Source organism: Topomyia yanbarensis, chromosome 3, assembly GCF_030247195.1.
Source record: "Topomyia yanbarensis strain Yona2022 chromosome 3, ASM3024719v1, whole genome shotgun sequence".
Lineage (NCBI taxonomy): Eukaryota > Metazoa > Arthropoda > Insecta > Diptera > Culicidae > Topomyia > Topomyia yanbarensis.
This window is the reverse complement of record NC_080672.1, coordinates 397,081,456-397,100,976: the sequence shown is the minus strand read 5'-3', so window position 1 is coordinate 397,100,976 and position 19,521 is coordinate 397,081,456. Positions and strand designations below refer to the sequence as shown.

At 40.6% G+C, this 19,521-nt stretch overlaps 1 protein-coding gene and 1 non-coding gene across 3 annotated transcripts in view; one reads left to right on the top strand and one right to left on the bottom strand.

Annotated features, from left to right (window-relative positions):
• Positions 1 to 19,521, top strand: part of LOC131689230 (syndecan) — a 114,346-nt gene that overhangs the window by 23,018 nt on the left and 71,807 nt on the right. The gene's annotated exons all lie outside the window — the stretch shown is intronic.
• Positions 10,090 to 10,236, bottom strand: LOC131694423 (U4 spliceosomal RNA). The gene has a single exon (XR_009306515.1). It is a non-coding gene; the product is annotated as a U4 spliceosomal RNA (small nuclear RNA).

Here is a 19,521-nt window from a genome sequence, read left to right as displayed (position 1 = left end):
GAAATCCATTATGTCCATTTTACATTTTCAATAGACATGTTTTCAATGTGTAAATGCAAAGAACAAACAATTTCTACGAAGCAGAAAGATGGTTCATTACTTTCGTTAAACCAACCAAATCCATACGTGCTTATAACTAATATGTCCCAATTGCAGAAACATCTGGTTAGACTACCCAAGAAAACAAGCGTTCGACCGACAGCTGTGAACGTATGGCACAACTGCGAAGCGTGTTGGAAATTTAAAAAGCGCTCTCGTTTCGCACACAGAGCTCTAACGAGCAAATGGACATCGCTACACCGCACGCTGGTTCAATATTTGATTTGAACCGGTGCAAAAGAGAATACAAAAAAACGGTCGTTAATGGCTCTCAGGCTGCTATTGCAGTCATCATCCATGTTGCTGCTGCTGCTCCATCCAAAGCGTGCGGTGAGAGTACGAGATGCGTGCATGTTTGAGGATGAAACCATTTTCTGAAATTTTACTGGAGACCGGTTGGTTTATCGTTCAAATCTGAATAACTTTAGTGTTTTATTTTTCGCTTCATTGAAAATATTTTGAAGGGTTCTACAGTTAATTTAAACTTGAAATGGGTTTCGGTTTGTCTGATTTGACTTACCTGTTCAATTAACAGGTTGAACGTACCGACGCGTCGCCTCTGTCATCATTGTGGCCGAACAATCGGCGTGCTCCCAATTATGACGGATTTTATATCAGCCAGGCCGTGAATGCCCGACGTACGCGCATCTTCCTAGATTGTGCACAGCCAACGACTGCGGGGTCTGCATCCAAGGTACCTTTTCCAGGTTCTCTGCTGAGCATAACTTTAAACGGTCTGTCTTCCGGCATTCCCGATACATGTCCAGCTCACTGCAGTCTACCGTGTTTTATCAGACTTCCGATGTCAGCATGTACAGCTTGTGATTCATGCGTCTGCGTCATTGTACATTTTATACTGTGCTGCCAAGTATTGAGCGCAGACTACTTCTTCAAATATACAGAGTCTGCTTCCTTCAACACCCATGCCTCATGGTAGTACAGAGCAACATGAGGTATCATCGATTTGTATAGAGCACTTTTGGTTATTATTTATTTCTAATCTACAGTATACACGGTACAGATACCTTTTAAAACCATATATTTCTTGTCAATAACTTATATCTATGCTTGGAAATGTTAAAATCTGCCGCGACATCTTTTCAGTGGATTATTTAGTCCAGTACGGTGTCTAGGGATCCACAACAAAGTGGGGTTACGAAGAACACGGGGAGACGCATACAAATGGTCGGTATTAAGTCAGACCGGACTAAGTGACAAAATCTTGATTTCGAGAAAAAACAGTTTAAAGTTTGAATCGCAGCATCCTTTACATTATAATTGGAAATATTTTTTTGCCATAATTCTTGTTTATTGTTACATATTTAAAATCAGACAAAAGTCGGATGTAGCTGACGAAATGCTTTATCCAGTACTATCATTTTCTCATTTTTTGATGTTTTGCGACTTAGTCCGGTCTGACTTAACACCGACCAAATGAACGCCCGAGAGAAGATTTGGACTGTCGATATTACTTGACAGCAAGTCCAAAACCAAAACTCTTTGCAGGAAGATACGGCGAGTCGCCAGAGTCTGCAGATCGAGTAGCGGACATCTATTGGTGAAAGGCGGCAATATAACTGGATCATTACATAGAAGTTTCCTTAGAGCAAATCGCACAAAACCTCTTTGTATACATTCTAGTCGGTCACTTTGAACGGCATGGTAAGGTGCCCCCACTTGCAACAGTGTACTCCAGAACACTTCTGATCAGGACACAGTAAAGTGCGTTTAGTGCGTAGAAATCATCGAAGTCCGCGGTGTTGCGCTTTAGGAAGCCCAGCATTCTAAAAGCCTTACCAGTTGTCGCAGTGATATGGTCGGAAAAGCTCAACATCCTATCGAAGAGCACTCCCAAATCACGGATCGAGCCGACGCTTTCAATTGTTCTTCCTTGCAGGCTGTATTCATAACGTCCTGGAGTAAGCAAGCGTCCGAAACTAATTCTTTTGCATTTATTAGCGTTGAATTCCTCTCCGTTAAACGTGCAAACGATTTCTTCTAGAAGCACTACGGCGTCATGTGCCGAAGCGATAGTTCGGAAGATTTTGAGATCGTTCTCTTATAAAAATGTCCCAGACTTGATGCGACTACAGATATCGTTAATGAATAAAATAATGAGCGGGCCCAGTTGACTGCCTTGCGGGACAACTGTGGGTGTTCTGAATGTGCTTGAGCGCGTTTTTTTTAGCTTTTGAAAAATCGATATAAATTGCGTCCACCTGATGAAGCTTTTCGACGGCGGGAAACAACATAGTAGTGTAAGCTATCAGGTTAGAAGTTGTTGTGCGTGTCGGTAGGATACGGACTGACTCCGCAAACCACAGAAAGTCCTATTCGCACAACACCTTTTACCTCGCGGTGGACATCGTTATCACACTAGTGTTCCAAAATAAATACTTCGACAACTTCGTACCGTACCCTATTGGTTGCCACCTTGGAACCAACAACGTTTGGAGTGCCTCGCAATCTACCAGCTACTCTGTACTTTGTCTCGTCAGAGTTCATAGTCAGTACAATTCTCGTAGCCTTCCTTTATAAAAGGTACAAATGTCTCGTCCACGGCTCTGCGATCAGCCCCAATAACGCCAATGCACAGTGGTCCAGGAAGCGAAATTAGCGGGAAACAATTGTTAACGCATTCATCTTCAGGTTTAGAGATTTGGTGTCTTAGAAACATTTATTGTGCGTGACAAACTGCATCTTTTGGCTGAAACGGTTTTAGGGTGGCCCTTAAAATGTCAAAGTTGTAGACATTATTTCAAATTATAGTTCAGAGAGAATGATACTTTCTTCTGCAATATTCTAGAACAATCAATTCTGAGCAACTTTGTTGAAGATATTAAATTTGTATCTCAAACCGTTTTCATTTTATAGTGAATTCCATATCATAACTTAGGGTGTCTCTCAAAAAAGCAGTTTTCTCCGTACAGTTTTTTAATATGATTTTACTTACAAAAGCACCCTTCAGTGTACTTTTAGAGCATGATTAGAGGCAACTTTTGCTGAAGAAAGAAAAATTTTATCTTGTCTGGTTCAAAAGTTACACTTAATTTTCACTAAAAAATACGCTCTTTTCAAATGTCGATATCTCAAAAGGGGGCAAACGAAAATTGATAATTTTGATTGCATTTGAAAGGCTGTACTTTTGCCTACAATATATTGAAAAATTGGAGAATGCTTTTTTGTCTTTCTCAAATAAATCAAATTTAAGTAAAAGCATTTTTGCGTATAATCCTACAGCGCTCATATTAAAAAATATTTGTTTTACGCGGATTCTGTGAATTCATGTCAAGACTTTTCAAGGATCACATACACTTGCAGGCTTTTCATATTGCAAATAGGGTGATGACCCTACTTTGGGCTAGAATCGCTTTCCTCTTGCTTCCACCCTACCATACCACCAACAAACATAATGGAGCTATCGAAAATGCAAATATACACTGAAGTCTTTTTAGGCGGTTTTTTATGCGCGCATCCCCTACATAAAGAAGCCTAAGTGTACAGTATGTAAAATAATTAAAGACACCCTCGTTCTTTTCTATTTAATCCCATTACCACTACTACTAGTATAACTGATACTGCTACCTGCTGAAACCGTTCCTGCAAATGAACGAAATCGATTGTAAATATGTGTAGATTTTGGGAAATCTTGGGAATAATTCAAAGCAAATTATAGGTCAAGTAATTGGTGATTGGTGGTCTTTTCCCTATCTGCATTAGGAAAAGCCTGCAAATGTATGTGATCCTTGAAAAGTCTTTATAAGAATTCACAGAATCAGCGTAAAACAAATATTTTTTAAAATGAGCGCTGTAGGATTATACGCAAAAATCCTTTTACTTAAATTTGATTTATTTGAGAAAGACAAAAAAGCGTTCTCCAATTTTTCAATATATTGTAGGCAAAAGTACAGCCTTTCAAATGCAATCAAAATTATCAATTTTCGTTTGCCCCCTTTTGAGATATCGACATTTGAAAAGAGCGTATTTTTTAGTGAAAATTAACTATAACTTTTGAACCAGACAAGATAAAATTTTACTTTCTTCAGCAAAAGTTGCCTCTAATCATGCTCTAAAAGTACACTGAAGGGTACTTTTGTAAGTAAAATCATATTAAAAAACTGTACGGAGAAAACTGCTTTTTTGAGAGACACCCTAAGTTCTGATATGAAACTCACTATAAAATGAAAACGGTTTGAGATACAAATTTGATATCTTCAACAAAGTTGCTCAGAATTGATTGTTCTAGAATATTGCAGAAGAAAGTATCATTCTCTCTGAACTATAATTTGAAATAATGTCTACAACTTTGACATTTTAAGGGCCACCCTAAAACCGTTTCAGCCAAAAGATGCAGTTTGTCACGCACAATAAATTTTCTAAGACACTAAATCTCTAAACCTAAAGATGAATGCGTTAACAATTGTTTCCCGCTAATTTCGCTTCCTGGACCACTGTGCAATGTCGTCCGCAAAGCCAAAAAGCACGTGAAATCTCTTGTACATTCGATTTTCTTGCCAAACCTTGGAGCATTATGTTAAACAATAGACTAGAGAGTCCATCATCCATATTTAATCCATCTAACTTCACAAGCGAGTTGCATGTATCCAGTTATTTTGACATTTAATTTTGACTCATCCAGCGTCATACGAATCAGCTTAATCAGTTCTGTCGGAAAGACATGTACTTAAAACATTATTTACCGCAATTCGTTTAGTTTCATTGAATCGTACGCCGTCTTGAAACCCACTAAAAGACGGTGAGTCCAACGAATTTATCGCACCCCCACCCCATCCATCACTCATACCCTTTCAATCCCATCATCTTTATACCGCAATACAGTGAAGACCTGATTTTAGTAGCACCCGATTTTGTCTGCCCCCGATTTTATCAGCTTTTTCACCCGATTTTGTCAGCCTCATATAAAAATTGATTGCTGGAAGTGTGATGGGCTCTAGCAGACGAACCAAGTTTAATTCCAGTAAATCCCTTTCTTGAGCTTATTTTTCTTATCATAGAGATCCAAAATATACTAAAATAATTTTATCATTTTTTTAAAATTTTACACTGTCAGACCCCCTTAAGGGAAATTTAGGCTAAATCATCAAAATGAGTTATGAGTCTATATTCAGGGACCAAAAGAAGAATATTTTAAAAGCTTCAGTTTATTATAAAGAAAGAAACATATATGTCGCGATTTTGTCAATGTCCCCGTCCTTTCAGCCTAAAATTCACTAAGAGGCTGATAAAAACGGGTCTTCACTATATCACAAAGCATCTCAAATTAAGCTCGGGAGTGGTTCGTTCGGGTGTTTTTCACCCTCCTCACACACTCACCCTCGCATGACAAATTTAGTTTGCAGGAAGACAACATTGAACTAAAGCTGATTGGGCTAATTAAGTATGATATTTGTTTTGTTTCAAGTGTTTCACCGCCGACACGTAGCTCATCAGGTTCGTGGCTGACGAGCCATTATGTGTAGGTGCAAAGTGTACTTAGTATGTACTAGATATTCCCACCATTGAAACGAACATAACCATGAAATCATAGTTTTGTGAAATGAGAAAGACACAATTGCATCATTAGGTGGATTAAAACAGGTTTTTTTTTATTCGGCAAGTTATTTATTTCCTTTTATTACTGTTTCCTTAATTAGATTTGTACTGACACTCATTAACACAATAAATTGCATATTCTTGCATATCCACTTACAACCTGTTTCATTCGTACAAATGCTCGTAGCCTTCGCGATAACACAAACCTGACCAAAACGCGAACAGTCAGTTGCAATCATCCATGTATACTTACGTTCGCCATTTCTCCAACACCACAACACCCCGGTAATTAAATGAACGTTTAGCACCTATACATTTGCAAACCCGATCTCCAGTATTAACCTACCGCTCACGCGAACACGAATCGGTCACTTCCGAAAGCTTCTACCTTCGGGAATTCTAGTTATATAGGGAAACTTACTTCTTCTAGCACGTGTCCTACTCATTAAAAATTAAGCATCAGATTCACGGTCCACGTGCAATCATTCAAGAGCACGCGATTATGGCAATGGCCTCCCGGTTATTAAATCTATTTATGCACGCAAAGTTACATGCTAGCGCAAGCGACATACACATTAACATACAAACGCTCGAGTCCTTCGCGATCATCTACGTACACCTACGCCCGCGATTTCGTAGACAGGATAAAACCCCGGTGACTAAGTGAACATTTTAGCATTTCTAAATTTACAAACACGGTCTCAAGAGTGAGCGTACAAACGCTCGTGTTCGCGCGATCATGTTTCAGTTACGTCCGGATGTCCCTACTCTTGGCTCTAGCAGCCTAGGTCCGTGCCTTCAGTTGGACCAATAAAAAATGACGCTCTTATCCACTAGATAATACGTTTCATGGTGACATGACCGGGAACTCTAGTGATACGGAAGAACTCACTCTCTCTCTATCATCTGAACCGTACACCGAAAATGAAGTATCAGATTCAAGGTCCGCGCTAGATCATCCAAGAACACACACGAATATGCGAATGGCCACACGATTATAAAATCGGATTTATACACGTGAAGTTACATAAAAGCTAGCAATGCGACATGCAAACGCCCTCGTAATCGAACAGATTAACGCACAGGCGCTCGAGCACTTCGCGATTATACACGTGATCGTGAAGTCCCAAGGCCCGCACATAGCTGAACCGTACAATGAATATCGCATTAAGAATTGCGGCCCACTGCAATTGGCCTTCAGTAGTGCTTTTTAGAGATGGGCAATTCGTTCGCGAACGGTTGAAGTGAACTGGTTCTTTGAAGAGAATGAGCGAACGGAAGTTCTTTTTAAAAGAACGGTAGTTCTCAATTCTCTTCAAAGCGAATGAACTGAATATGACCCAAAGCCGTTTAGCGAATTTCTCGGACCAATTTTTAGGCGAACGAATGAAAATGAACTGACTTGCCGTCCCACAAACCGCTCTCTGTGCTCTCCCAGAATAAAACCGGCGAAGAACGACTCATAAGCGAACGACTCATCTCATTCTCTATTTCTCTAGTTATACATAATGAAGAAATCGCCACAATTGATGAACTTGTTAAGCATACAGATAATAGTTTGGGCAGCATCTGTTTGGTTCCTCTCCAAGAATCGAATGTTTTGAGAGACATTCGCTAGATACAAGTAAAATATCAGCTGAACGGAAGAACGGTTCATCTGAACTAGTTCTTTTTATAGAACTGTTCAGTCGGGAATGGTTCTTCGAAGTGAACTGTTTCGCCCATCTCTAGTGCTTTTAGTGGGTGACATTTCCCGTTTTGGCTGCAATTGTAGGGCGTCATTCTGACGGGGAGCCCAGCCTAAACTTTAACTCTACAGCTCCAGTGGGACAACTCTTGACAATTCGTAAAATTATATCTTTTTATAAGTTATTCGTATTTTTCCATCATGAACTATAACCAATGAAATGTTTATCGTTTTAACGAGTGTTTAATAAAAAATGAGACAGGACTGGAATTTGTTTCAGTCATGTTACAAACAAAAAACAAAATCAACGTTTTCAGTATTTTTTTATTCAAAACATTCTTCAAAAAACGTCAATGAATATAGGAGAAGGTGCCCTGGTCAGCCGTACGACGCAACTTAGTCGTGATACTCTCACAAGAGCGCTGGACGGCGCTGACGTGCATCTTCCGGATACATTTCCAGATCCTGGTGGTCAACTGCTTCCTATACTTGATCCGCCAATTATTTTTGTACACCAGGGCACTGAGGGAGCCAACAAAATTCTCAATAGCACGGTACTGGGGCAAGTAGGTCGGGATCCTTTCTATCGGCACGTACGGTATCTTTTTCTTCTCAAGATACTCCAGTATGGTGACGGCGCCGGTGGTTGAGTGGTAAGCGTGACCGCCACTCATTCCAGTTGACAGCTGGGTTTAATCCCAGCCGAGGCTGTTGAAATTTTTCTGAGGCGAAAAAATCTGTGGTGACTTCTTCCTTCGGAAGTGACGTAAAGCCGTTGGTCCCCGGTCCATGAGTTGATGGATCGATATCTAGTCCAGATAGTGTAGTCACCTGTCTGGCGTCGGTAAAAAAGAAGTAGAATCCAAATTCTATACTTACTAACAAATATCCTCCTCCCGTGAGACTTGTGGAGTGCGTAATAGTATATACGGCCTCTAGCAATAGCAAGTATCGGACTAACATTCCTTCCCTTTCCTTCCGTGATATACGTTCGGACCTGGCCGGCGCCGGTATTGATCAATAAACACTTTAGTATTACCAGGAGTTGCACATTGAAAGATGTTTCGCTGCTCCCAAGCATAATTATCTACTAATTCCCTGTGAAACTTCAGCTAGTCCAGATCGATAACGGAGTAACAGCCCGGGGTGGTCACACAAGCTCAAGCTCAAGATACTCTAGCGTCTTCTTGGCGTAATGGGAAGACGCCTTGCCAGAAGACGTACTTCCCATCTACATGATGCTCCTTTAAGAACGGCAGAAGCGTTTTCTCATGACACTCCTCCTGATACACTTGTTGATTGATAGCCAGACCGCTCGGCTTGAACCACGGCTTTGAAGTCTCTCTGTCCGGTATAGCGATGTACAGCATAACTTTTTTTAAATTTTTGCTTAAACTTATATTTTACTTTGGGGGTGTGGGGGACTATCGCTGGAATAGTAACTGTCATTTCCTGGAATGTGGGTCTCCGAGAGCGGAAAGTAACTTTCGTCTTCCTGCACGAATGACATCCTGCGGTAGTTTTTCGTCATCCACCGCCACTGCGTTTTTACGATAGCTATCTGGTCGTCCATGTACTCGGGGGACCGAATCTTCTTCCGACAGATGTTATCCTCCATCTTGAGGGTTCGGTGAATCAAGGTATGGGATCAGTGATATTTTCGACCGGCCTCACGCAAACTCGTTCCGTCCTTGTTGTCGAACAGCTCCTTAAACGTTTCCTTCTTCTTCTTCGTCATTATCTTCGTCGAACGGCCGCTACCGGCCTTCCGCTCCACGCTCAGGGATGCCAGGATCCGTTAAACTATACTCACGGGCACGTTTTCGTCTCGAAAGTGGTCTACCGTAAGCTTTTTTCCACGATGACCATGCGATTCGTAAAACCGCACAACACGCTCGCGGAGTGCTTGCTGTTTCGACGCCATCTTCGATTGAACTGACAGCACCCGGGCGAAAAGAAACATGAAACATTTCTAGGGAGTCCAGAGAGCAATTCTCTTGGAGAGAAAACAAATTACGCTCTTTACTTTAATAACAGAAAGGTATTGAAATCATTCTCATTTTTTATTCAACTCCCGTTAAACATAAAAACAATTTTTTCTAATTAGGTTGTTTTTGTAATGTAATTTTTAACACAATTTTTTGTATTTGGGACAATGTCAATGTTTTTTCAGTATAGTTTTTTCCGTGCAAAAGTTTTCATTCCTTGCAACTCTTTCTCAGATAATTTAGCTGTATAAAATACGGTAATCGCAAATGCTGCATGCAAAAACTTTTACACCCTTTTAAAAAGTTACTTTGGTGTCAAAATGTTAAATTTTGCGCAGCGCCTTTTTACAAGATGCTAAGGTTTTTGCACACCGCCCGCTTTGAAAATTTAGGATGATTAATTAGTACTAAGCATCGACGACGAAACCTATATCAAGATGCATTTCACGTAGGTTTCCGTACATAAGATTTATCTGGCTACGTCGTGTGGTGATGTCCTCACAAATTAAAGTTTGTTTCGCCAAGAAATTCGTCCGAAAATTGGGGATCTTGCAAGAAATTTGCAGCTGCGGACTCGAAAGCTTTTTCCTCACCAACAAAATGGTGGACGCAAAGCTGTATAAGCGAGAGAGCCTGGAGAACTATATACTATCTTAAGCTCTCTTCAAATTTGGCGAGCTGTAATTATAGTCGGAAGGTGTACACTAGAGTGACAGAAAAAAATGACCCCTATCGACCCACCCCTGATTCGATTCCTAGTCCCACTAGGAGTACTTGCACCAAATTTGAAGCAAATCGGGCAAGTCTAGCTACCGGACCAACGTGCCTGATTAGTTATTAGTTTTCAACTAGCAATAATCGCACCTCGGTTAAACCTCATTGGTTACGATATCGCCACTGCGCAAAGCACAAATCTCCGATCAACATGGGGAACGTGCCATTTGAGCCAGACGCTACTGATGAACGTGCCTGAAGTTTGCATGGGATTTTTCTACAATTTAAATGGAGAAAACCCCCTAACTCGCATTTTTGCCGCTAGGTGGCACTGCATGTATCGTATTATCACTGTAAGTGGAAATAAAAAAGAAAGTTTAATTGTCTACAACTTTGCCGAAGACTGCTAGTGAATTCGGCTTTGTTAAAAGAAGTTATTAAACTTTCAGTGAAGTGATGTCTGAGTCAGTTTTGCATGGGGCCTAGCAGTGCATGGTTGTGTATCAGTACTCGATTCGCGCGAACTAAACATTTTTGTGAAATAATCGATAGGTTTAGCCCAATAGCATGTTCAGAAGAATTTTAACACAAAATACGATTTATGTTCTGGTTGGAAAATTTTAGCTCCAACTGTGACCGCATAGAGGGCGCCAACACTAACTTTTCATAGAAGAGAGATAGAATATCAAGATGTTCGGAAGAATTATTTTTTTTTTTTTTTTGCACAAAAAAACCAAAATTGTTTATTTATTTATAATTAATTAATATCAACAGACACAGTATGGTCCTAATGATAATTTCTTAATCTATTTAAAAAGTCAACATGTAATCTGCTACGTGGAATGTGAAGATCGAACTCGGATGACACTCTGTTGAAGGTCCGCTGCAAACCAATGATGGCACCGTTTACTCCATAGTTAGTCCGGCGAAGAGGTAATCGGAGGAATAAATTATTGCGAAGGGTGCGAGGGCGAACGTTCAAATTTATCGCACTGAGAAGCTCGGGGCAGTCAATTCGATCTTGCAAAATATCCGAAATCGTCATAGCACGGAATAGATCCCGTCGCACTTGCAATGTATCGAGTCCAATAAGCAAACCCCGGCTTTCATTACTTGGCAGCTGGTGAGGGTTGCTCCAAGGCAATCGACGAACAAATCTGCGCTGTACTGTCTCAATTCGATGGACACCGTTGAGATAATGAGGGTTCCACACAACTGAACAATATTCCAGAGTTGATCGAACGAGTGAGCAGTAGAGAGATTTCAAGCAGTAAATATCTGAAAAGTGCTTAGATATTCTCATTATGAACCCCAAACAGCGTGACGCCTTTGCGACAATATAGCTGATATGCTGTTTAAACGTCAGTTGTTCATCGAGAAAAACTCCAAGATCTTTGACGCAATTCGCTCTGTCAATTGTGGATTCAGCTAGACAGTAATTGAATCGAATTGGCGTTTTTTTCCTCGAGAACGTAATGACCGTACATTTCTTGGGGTTTAGGGTCATTCGGTTGATCTCGCACCATTCCGCAAACGTTTCCAGTTGGCGTTGAAGGAAAGCTGCATCATCAGTATTCCGTATTCTATGGTATAACTTGAGGTCGTCGGCGAAAGACAACCGTGGTCCTTCTAAACAAAAGTTCACGTCGTTGAAATACAGAAGAAAAATCAATGGACCGAGATGGCTGCCTTGCGGAATACCAGATGAAGCAAAGAACTCTTCCGATACACAATCACCTATCTTGACTGCTAGACGACGATCACTGAGATACGATTGCATCCAACGGAGAATATTAGTACCAAGATCCGTGTAGATAACGTCAGTTTGAAGGCCGTCCGACATAGCATCTGTAACATATGTTGTGAACGACAGAAGATTCGTAGATGTTGAACGTTTCGGCATAAATCCATGCTGAGTCTCGGAGATATACTGTTTGCAGTGGCTGGAGATGGGTTCCAACACAGCCATTTCAAACAGCTTAGGAACTGCGCTTAGCGTTGTAATACCACGGTAATTGTCAACTACCTTTTTATCACCTTTTTTGTGAACTGGAAACATGAAGGAGGATTTCCAGAGTTCGGGAAATACTCCGGTTGATAGCGACAATTGAAACAGATGACAAAGAGGTTCAATTAGACCGGCAGAGCATTTTTTTAGAATAATAGTTGGTATATCATCTGGGCCTGCCGAGGTTGAAGCCTTCATTTTGCTAATCGCCAGTTGTACCATATTATTGTCGATATTGATAGAGTTCAAAGACTGGTATGATTGAGGTACATTGAGAGCCGCGCGTGAAGCCTGGGTCGATGTCAGTTTCTCGTTGGAGAAAACACTCGCGAACTTTTCAGAGAATAGTTGGCAGATCTCCTGTAAACTAGAGCTCATACGTCCTCCATAGCTCATCGTTGAAGGCAACCCGGATTCCTTTCTTTGCTCGTTTACATGCTTCCAGAATGTTTTAGGTTCGGACTTCAACTTACGTTGCACGTTTCGCAAGTAATCGGCATGGCAACGCTTCGATGTCTTTTTATAGACTTGGTTAACATGAACGTAGTGTTGTCGCAGCACGTAGCCCCCAAACTTGGAGTACTTCTTCAGAGCGGCTCTTTTAGTCGCTTTTAACCGTCTCAGCTCGGCAGTCTGCCACGCTGGGTGCTTAGATTGAAGGCCACTTCTTTTGGGTACATAGCGATCGATAGCATAGCTCATAACATTGGAGAAGGTCTGCACTGCAACGTTGACATCATCATTGTCGAGAATTTCAGTCCAGTGGATATTCGACAGGAAGTCAATAATGCTATTATAGTTGGCTTTTCTAAAATTATAGCTGACGGTGTCAGAAGCATTGCAGTCATGCTTCACTCGAATCGCTTCAAGCAATATATGCAGGGGAGGGTGATGTCTAACAGTCTTTACCAGGGGGAACGGTGCTGCGGTAACTTTTGGCGCGTAGTCAGATTTGCTCGAAAAACAGAGATCAAGGATTCTGTTGTTCTCGTTCACCACATTATTCGTTTGGCGCAGCAGATTTAGACTGTAGCAGTCAAGCAAACTGGTGATACCAGCATGAAAAGATGACAATTCGGGATCAGCGAACATAAATCCGTCAGAAGCAGAGCGCCATTTTAATCCGGAGAAATTGAAATCACCAACAATCAGGATCTCATCAACCGGGCTTGCTTGAGCGGAAATCCGTTCCAATGACTCAGTATGTGAATCAATCAATGTCGAATCGCGAGTGCGGTCCGGTGGAAGATAAACCACGCAAAGAAAAAGTGCGTAGCCAGCCAGTTTGATTCGCACCCACACCTGCTCGACACAGACCCCCAAAGTATCGTCAATCAGCTGCGCTTTCAATCGACGATGGATAGCCACAAGTACCCCGCCGCCGGTAGCCTTGAGACTGTTACGTGAGCTGCGATCAGTTCGGAAAACATCGTAGTTGGCACCAAATGCTTGCACTGACAGAGTGCTATCGCTAAGCCATGTCTCTGTGAGGGCGATTATGTCGAAGCATTCATCCGAACTTGCTACCAAATAATCTTCGATTACTGAATTCATACCACCGGCATTCTGGTAATATATTTGTAGGTTTGAATGCCGCGATTGATTGCCGTTGGTATCGATTTGGAAGACCCCTTCACCACTCCTGCACACAGGACCGGGACGACTGGTGAACGCTGGCTGCAATGGCTCGACTATGGCAGGGGGATCTAGGGCTTCCATAGTGCTAGCTGCAGTGCGTCCCAGGGTGCGATGAGTCATACCAGCATAGCATAGAGTGCTTAGTCCTTCTGTGATCGTTGTAGAGCCGAATGTGCTATGAAGAGACGTGCTCGTTACGATGGGATCCAAATTTTGTTTTTGACATTGAAGATTCACAGCGGCGGTAGAGTTGTGTTCATCAGCAGACTGTAAGTGAAATTTACATTGAGGGCGTGCAGCATCTTGTATTGCTTCGGAAGGACATATACCCTTCTTGGCTTTACCTGACACAGAAGAAGTCGCCGATTCGCCAGGTAAACCTAAATCGCTCGCCGGGATACAAGAAGTTGGACAGATGAGTTTATCCGGAACAGCTTGGCGCTACTGTCCACCACCAGATGAATTCTTCTCCGCCGCAATCCTGATGATAGGTCGTTGGATTTTTGAATTGGTCACAAATTCACGAAAGTAGATGTTCTCCGGCCAAGAGTCTTTGGACAGAGCCTTATCCCTGTATGATTTGCTAACGCCAACTTTGAAAGTAATGAAGCTCAAAGTTGAGAGATCCTTGTCCTTAGGAACTAGACGAACTATTCTCGGTTGCAGATTCTCCCCCAGACAATCTTTCACAAGGGTAGAAACTTCATCATCCGTCGTGCTGGGATCGAATGCTGACAAGTAAACCCATAACAGCTCCTCAGGTGGTGAAATTGTTTTTATTGTTTCAAACGCAGCTTTGGATCCACGAATATTTGGAATTTTTGTTTTGAGCGAATCATCTTCCCGTTTGCGCTTAGGCGTGTTTGAAACTGGATTATATTCAGCAATTCGATTCCAAGGCGTTATAGTTGGGGATAGCGGTTTTGAGTCAACTTTAACCGAGAGAGCTTTGACAACATCTTTCAAATCAGCTATGTCGTTCTTTATAGATTTCAGAGAATTGTTGTCAGGCACTATGTCGCAACAACGCGAAGCCATTCTACGGAAATTATCATTCGAGAATAAGTCAGCACAGCCGTCGCACATCCAGAATAGATTCCGTGGGTGGGTTCCCAGGACGTCACGAACATCATAATCCATCTTGACGCATATCATGTGGAACGAAGTATCCACGACATGTGATTCGATCAGAATCATTAACCACTTTCGAGCAGTTCTTACAAGCCATGCTGTTGATGTAGAAATAACGCCTAGCGGGTATGCAATATGCGCAGGAAAACGCTAACGGGTAACGTGCGTCAATGGAAGCGAACTTGCACGCAACGTGCGACAACTCAACTACCCACCAGCAGATGTCGCTTTTGGCGAAAAAATTGAGCGTAACGTCTGTGCAGTGATAATGTCAAGTGAAAACAAAAATCACAACCAAAAACAATCACTTTCACGAATCACACCGGTAGATATAATCGTGCTTGAAGTCACGAAATTTCAATGCACACGTACTACCGAATAAAACGATATACAGACAAAACGAGAATAAAAATAATCGCGAGTGTAAAACACTAAAAAATCAAAAAAAAAAACTATCAGCTCTACTGACGACCGGAATATAGCAAACAGTGATGCCACATTATTGCAAAATTCCTGTTCTACAACTTTGTGGAAGACACCTAATTTCCATCTCTTTCCGTTGAAAAGTTAGTGTTGGCGCCCTCTACGTGGTAAAATGTGAAACTAAAATGTTTTTAATTCGGCGGTATAAACCTGCGTTGAAGATGTGCTCCTAATGTTATACTAAATATTCTAAAAAGGGAACTGGGGAGTACACAAGCCATCCCCCTCTTCTTTTCATTTTCTGACTACGTCTATGTTATTCAGCAATTCATTCTGAACATTTCATTCAAAGGTATCAAGTCGCTGCGATGAATATATTCTCATTTATTTAAGTTTGTAATGTGGATGTCGGTGGTGCAAACTCGTAGCTTGTTACGGTCTTCGACAAAGTTGTTAACCAAGGTTTGAACTATAGTTTTATAAAGCTGGTTTTTTCATATTGAGTGAAATAGCGATCTTTATTAACGTAAATGCAAAATAATTGATTTCCCCATATAAAATCCCATACAAACTTTGAACGCAATGCGCAAACCCGAGAAGCAACCAACCGCTACCAAATTTTGCACAGGCATTTGGGACCACAAAAGGAACTCAAAAAGTTCTGTGTCCGCTAGTTTGAATCATTTTGAAGTTTTCCCTTACAACCGGTACCACTGTACAGTGGTACCGCGTCAATCAGGTGGGCTGCCTCGACAAAGATATCAAACTACCCAATCGAAATGTGTTGGGAAGTTACCAAGCGGAAGTTTAAGATAACTGGAAAGATGACTGAGGACGCTGTGGACCAGAGGTTCGATTTAGAAAGAAATGGCCGCTAAGGTTTACCAGTCCATAGTACGGCAGATGATGATGGGAATTCTAAAACAAAGTCCGCGAGTTCATCCGACCGCCGTTGGAGTAATGTTGAAATTTTTATTTTCTATAACTAAATTACATGTTTCTTATGTCAAATTAATCACTGTAGTACATTAGGCTTCCTTGATAGCTATTTTCGAGGGAAACCGAATAACACCAGCTCTAATGTTCTGTAGTCTTAAATGGGTTCTCTTCTAAATCCGATACATATTTAACAACTATTAAAGACTTACTTTAGCGCTTCTGCTATCGCGCACCACAAGCGCTATTCACGCTAATTAGGTGGTTATAAGAACCATGACTACGTGAACTCGATTTCTTTTATCTACCGTAGGTTACATACATAATGAAGCTGAAATTACTTGTGCTGGCCTTATCTATGGGTTAGTGTGGGGTGGATGTAACGCATAAAAATCATTTTTTGAATGTTAATTAGCAACAAAATATATAGGTAATGCATATTGAACACTTTTCATTCGAAATTACCACAACTAATTTACGACAAATGTTTACGTGTGATTAAAGTGTTTGAACTTTAGAAAAATGCAGTTTTCTAGGGTGATAGTGCTAACTTTACTGTAAAGTTAGCGCTACTATACCAAATTTTAAAAAACAAATGCTACAAATTTTTGGATTTCACAACAAATTTACGACAATTAATCCATCCATATTTTATTTATGTAAAAAAATTCAAATGGTTTCATTAAGGTCCAAAATCGCATTTTCTTTGTTGTCCGGATATTAAATCGGAAAAGTTCACGGGGACATCGTAGGAAGAAAAATAGAAGTATTTGAATAGTATTCGCTTGTTTATGAAGAAGGAGGTGATCAAAATTGAAGGCTTCTCATCGAAGCGGTTGTTCAAAACTAACTGAAGTATCCAATCGGCACAAATCTCCGATAAACATGGGGAACGTGCCATTTGAGCCAGACGCTACTGATTTCTGATCCAATCGAACTTTCGTAAGACTATGTATATTGGGAGAACTGAAAAGCATGGACATTACAATATGTTAAACTAATAAACTAATAAAATAAATTCTCAAGAATTTTCAAGTGGATTTCTTGTGATTTCTAGGAAATGTAGGTATACATGGTAACACTGCGAGGGAAGGTTAAACAATATTTCGGACGAAGTGATAAATTGTGACTAAACAGTGAAACCCGACATGGAATTTTATTATAATGGCTCAACAAATGAAACTGTCTACATTCCTTGCATTTTAAGGGTTTCAACGTCGAAATTGTCCCATCTAACATTGAATAACACAATATAATTCGACATCGCCTCCAGCGTAGTGAAAAAAAAATCAGATTGTGCGTATCTTCAGTTCCAACCTATAAGAATGTCCGCCGGACTCTCCACCACCCGGCACGCTCAAAAGTTCAAGGCCAAAAGCGAAGAAATGCTAAGCTTCCCAGATTGGCTTCTTAGAGACGGTAAGCTCTTTCGAGACACTCTTGGCTGTTGCGAAAACATCACCGCTAATGATATTCGAATCATCTCCACAAGAGAGAAGGAAAAAAAATCAAAATAAAAACCTGCTTCGCCCCGAAACGAAGACATGAACGATATCGGTGGCACACGCTGTTCATTAATGAAGGAAACATCATCGAACCCCGCGCAGAAAGTCCCCCATGTCATCGTCCGTCTCGAAACCCCCACACCCCCTTCTCCACATCACACCACCGCAACATTGCGTGTTTCGATTTGACCTGTGTGTTAGACGAGTAAATTATACTGATGGAAATGCGTTTCTTGGTGGCTTTTCCCTCCGATATTGGGGTTTTACGTGTGGGCGTGATTCATTCGACCGACGAATAGTCGTCCAAGTTCCAAAATTCGACTTACTAATCAAATCTTCACACTTACATTAACGCTGGAACTGGGAGACGCAGACAGAAAAGGCGAAAGGAGTTGTTGTTGTTGGTGGTTTCCGTTGGCGTATGCTATTTTGTATACATAATAAAATCTCACGCTCAAGCGAATGCCATTCCCGATTTGGGAAATAGTTTAAACATTCGGTCACACCGACACACGAACTGACCGGTTGGATCGGTGCAGCACATGTGAAAATCCGAACGAAAGATTATTTATGTTAAAGTCAGGTTGTAGAAAATGAGATCGAGATAGTTTAAATTTGGGCGGGATTGCACGCCTGAATTTTGTAGTTTTCATTCCATTTTCACACTAATCCTAGTTTGAAGCCTAACCTTTTGGAACCGTTGGTTAAGGCTACGCCAATCAGGCTCAAATAACAGAGTTAAAATTAGGGTGGTAGATTGGAATTTACAAAGTACACCGATGTGAGTATCGGCTCAGTATACTTCTTAATATGGCCAATATAGTCAAATCACCCTACTCAGCAATCCCATTCGTTAAAAATGGCTGAATTTCCGTTAATTTCCAAATTCATGAAAGTTTTTGTAATTCGTATTTAACGGTTAGATAAATTAGAAATAGGGTAGTTTAAAATACAGTCAAGACCCGATTTTATCAGCCTGCGCTTTTGTCAGTCTCACATGGAAATTTGTTTGTTTGGTTTGCAAACAAACCAAGAGAAACAAGTAAATCCTTGAGAATACTTTCTTATCCATAAGGTACAAAAAATGCGAAAAAATATTTTTTTAAATTCTGAGCTGGAAGAACCCATTTAGGGAATTTATAATAAATCATCAGAAAAGTTTATGAGACAGGGATTAAATAAGAATATATGAACTGCCTCGGTTTATTAAAAAAAAAAAAGTAAAAAATATATCCCGATTTGGTCATTTTGTTTGCTAAAATACATCAAGGAGGGGCTAAAAACGAGTCTTAACTGAACGTGTATTTTTTAACATTTCCTTCAATCGAAAAACTTTCTAAGCCTGGAACAAGTACTTTTATTTCATGGAAATAAACTGAAACAAATCATTCATCATTTTCTGACGAAATGCTCACATTTTTCTATTGTCGCTTATTCTCTTCGGAATTAAATTCTTTTCAACATTATCCCATAAATTTCCAATAAAAACCAATTTTAAATATTTTGTTGGCCCGGTGAAGTCAAGATGTCAAAATACCCGATTTGAAGAAAATCTTGGTAAAAGTTACGATTTCACGAATTTTCTCAGATTTTTTTGATTTATGTAAAAGATATACTTATGTTAATTATAAGAATTTTGGTTTCATTATTTTGAACACTAATTAGGACCAGCACTTTCCTGCTAATTAGGTACCACAGCAACGAGTTGCTTCACTGATTAACATCTTTGAACGAAATAAGAAAAATATTTGAGCTATTCAATATGTAAACAAACATACCTAAATTTACAAGAAGCTAGATCGCGAAGCAGGTCGGTCACTCCCTCAATTAAGTGTAAAA